At 35.1% G+C, this 3,961-nt stretch overlaps 1 long non-coding RNA gene across 1 annotated transcript; it reads right to left on the bottom strand.

Annotated features, from left to right (window-relative positions):
* Positions 1 to 478: 478 nt before the first annotated feature.
* Positions 479 to 2,750, bottom strand: LOC120331245 (uncharacterized). Its single transcript, XR_013476790.1, has 3 exons — positions 2,686 to 2,750; positions 1,689 to 1,848; positions 479 to 1,404 (listed from the first exon to the last, which is right to left on the bottom strand). It is a non-coding gene; the product is annotated as an uncharacterized LOC120331245 (long non-coding RNA).
* Positions 2,751 to 3,961: the final 1,211 nt, after the last annotated feature.

The raw sequence follows: 3,961 nt of genomic DNA, 5'->3' as shown, positions 1-3,961 counted from the left end.
CTAACGGTCGCTTCGTCACAGCCTCGTCACAATGCCTTGGAAATTAATTTTGAAATGTTGTATGTTGTATTTTGATTTTGACATTGTTGACGAAATAAAATACTACTACTACTACTACAAATCAGACGGAGCTACTTCAAAAGTGATGGTACTGGCAGACTGGATTTTCTCATTCAGTCATTGCACTGGAATACACCGAGCAGGATTTGCCTGATATTTGGGAGCTAAACTTTCCAGAGGAAAAGGATTACATACCTAAGAGCTATCTATGAAATGACGTACTTTGCAAAGTAAAAGTAATCGAAATAAAATTGTATTATATATTGTAATGCACTGCAAAAGAATGTTATGTAACTATATAGAGGGAGAAAGCAGCTATCAAGAAAGAAATTTCACCCTTGATTAGGTACCAATCATGTTTTAATAAGAAGATTACAATTGAAAATTAGGAAAACGAATGATCCCCCAAGTTGTTGGGACTGTGGAATTTGTTTAATAGATGATTGGGGCTGAAGCCTGAATATCATTTGGATGCATTCTCAGCACGGTAGACCAGAGGATGTCAAACTCGCACCCCTCGAACACTCAACAATAATTATGATATTTTTTATTTTTATTAAAAATGAAATTTTACATAAGTTGATTTGTATAAATTGCAATAATGGTGATATGCAAGAAATTAATAAGTGAATGGCATTTGAAATTTAAGGTAGACTTAAATTTTCGAAGAAAGTTATGTCTCACATTTACAATAAATTGGGATCTGGTCTTATTACACTGGCTTTGGTTGCAACAGCATTAAAAAAGAAACAATTTCTTTATTCAAATTTGTACACAATAATATTTTGCTTAATTTAGAATTCCCAACATAAGTAGGTTCAAAATATATTGCAACAACATGAGAACACAATTCAACTTTCCCAACCAAGAATGCTTAGCACCACAGCTCTTTTTGTGATTGTATAATCACCATCTGAAATATATTGAGAAAAACATACATGATGAATAAGGTGCAATGCAAATTTTTGAATATATTACCTATGTAGAACAGCAAACGAATCATGAATTGTATAAAATGGTGGTGACTTTGGGAATGAAAATGATAGCTTTTACAGTCGCGATGAATTGATTTTGCTTTATCAAATATGACATACCTCGATCATCTCATTCTAAATTTTTTCATTACTCATGCAATCACCTTTAGACTTAAGGCTTGAATATGTTTCTGTTCTCTGGATTTTTGATGGCCCGACTGACATATCTTAGTTGGTGGCAATAAGTTCACCGAGACTGTTCTTCCTATTTCATAGTCAGATGATTTAAACTGCATCATTTTCTCCTCTCACTTTCAAATTTCATATGTTGGATGTACATGGAGTATGAATTCTGCTTTCGCATTCGTACCTAAAAGTTATGTAATTTTTTATTTATTTATTCTTCTGCAAATAAAAAATATAGCTCGATTTGATGTTGCAAGTGACAATATTTAATAGTTGCCATTATACAGAAGTTTAGGAAATTGATATGCTAAATCGTTTTTTTTCTTCTCAAAACTACTGTGTCTTATTGTATTTCCCAGACTTTTTTTTATCTCATTCTAAAATTATATGTGATGTTTCACAGGAATCTTTACCCTCCCTCCCCTTGTTGGACAATTTTTTCGAAAGACTAATATTCTCTACCGTTACCTTTTTTTATTATTTCAATTTTTGACTCATTTCAAATGTTGGTGTCGCAGACTTATTATGACCCCTTCTGTTTCTTGCGATGAAAGCCACCTGCTTTTAAATTGCGACTAAATCCGTTTCTGTATTGTATAAGCTGTGCCTTGAATTTGTGTATTATTTCCTGCATGACGAAATGAACGAAGATAAAAAAAAAATCAATCACTGAATTTTCCCGTCTCATGTTTTTTTCTCTCTCCCATGAATATTTATATCACTCCCTGTTTCGTTGGTAATTTTTTGAATGACTAAGTTTCTCTTTGTATCCATTGCTTTCTTTAATTGCAATTTTTACTTTTGACTCGTCTTAAATCTAGGTGTCGCTGACTTATGATGACCATTTCTGGTCCTTCGCGATTTCCTGTCAATTGCAATGAAATCTGTTACTGTAATGCATAATTTTTTATCTGTTGTGAACTTGTGTTGTGATTTCTGGCACGACGAAATAAACGTATTGTCTATTGTCAGTTCATGTTTTTAATGTAAATAATATACGGTATAGGTTCAGATTCTAATATATAAAATCAAAACTGCAACGAACATTATATATGTTAAACAGTAATGTCATATCGGGGTTTGAAACTTTGTGTCATTTCACCTTGTATCGAAATATATACTATAATATATGATTGTTTAGAATCAACATGTTTTGTTATTTCATGATTGGAGTCTTTAGGCCCGATGCTATATTTGAAAGGTTTGTCATACTGTGTGATTTCGCTCCACAAATTTGCCATCAAGTTACAATTTCTTCTAATTTAGGTATGGACTATCATTTTAAAGGGATTATATTACAATAATTTTCATAATTCGGACAAGGTTTTATTTTTGGGGAAACGCGGTAGTACCGTAAGCAGTGGCATTAACACAACTTGAAGAACTGTATGGCAGGTACCGGACTTCAGACATCCTATCTAATATAGTCAGCATAGTATATATAGTACGGTACCGTATTTTATACCTTCGAAAAAGATATTACGAGTTCCACCTGATCCAGTACACTCCAGGTGCAACATTGGCCCTCAACCACTACAGGAGTGGTGACTCCTCTACAGCCCATGGGCCGGGGCCACGGCCCATCTAATTGGGCCACATGGGCCGTGGCCCATAGCTTGATGGGCCGCGGTCCCATCAGGAAAAATTCAATTATCTTAACAAATTTTCAATTTTTACCAAATTGTCAATATTCGAACCAAAAAAATATACTCCTGTAGTATGTGTACCAGGTTAGGGTTAGGACAAAAAAAATTCAGATTTTTTACATTATTGTGCTATTATGAGTTCGGGGACTGTCTGTGTTAGCCAAGTGAATAGTTTCTTTACACAACTTGATGGGCCGCGGCCCATAGCCTGATGGGCCGAGGCCCAATTTGGTGGGCCGTGGCCCCGGCCCATGGGCCGCAGAGGAGTCACCACTCCCACTCCTCAACCAAGCAACAGCTCAAACTCGCGAATGAAAAGCGAAACCGCCGCGTCCCCCAAGAGTACCACTGTGAAGCTAGTAGCAATTTGACCTTTGTGTGCGGCGAAGCGGAAAGGTTAATATTTATGGCAGAAATGGAGGCGTGTCAGAATCTACACCCGAAAAAATGAAGATAAACGAAATTAGCATACTATTATGGGAAATATGTTTATAATTTAGGAAAAATAACATGTATATAACCAAAAAATAAATAATAAAAGCTTGAAAAGTTTTTCACTCAACTAGAACCCATGCATTTTTCATTTTAAAATCAAGGGTATTCTCATAGCGAATATGGCCTTGTTTGAAAAAAAATAAGTATATCGACAAAAGATAATTTAGTCAATTTTCAAAGCCCAGCTGCACACCCTTCCCCACAAGAGGCATTCGATTTGATTATTTCCCATTAAAGAAGATTACCAGAAGTTTTTCACACAACTAGAACCTAAGCCTCTTTTATTTTAGAATCTGGGGTATTCTAATAGCATTAATGGCCTTATTTGGAAAAATTACGTATAGCGAAAAAAGCTAATTTAGTCAATTTTCAAAGCCCAGCAGCACACCCTTCCGCACAAGAGGCATTCAATTTGATTATTTCATGTTAAAGAGGTTTACCTGAAGTTTGCCACACAACTAGAACCTAAGCCTTTTTTATTTTATAATCTACGTTATTCTTATGGCGAAAATGGCCTTATTTGGAAAAATTACATATAGCGAAATGAGCTTATTTAGTCAATTTTCAAAGCCTAGAAGCACATCCTTCCGCACAAGAGGC

The sequence above is a fragment of the Styela clava genome, chromosome 6 (genome assembly GCF_964204865.1).
Source record: "Styela clava chromosome 6, kaStyClav1.hap1.2, whole genome shotgun sequence".
Lineage (NCBI taxonomy): Eukaryota > Metazoa > Chordata > Ascidiacea > Stolidobranchia > Styelidae > Styela > Styela clava.
This window is presented reverse-complemented; position numbering and strand designations above follow the sequence as displayed.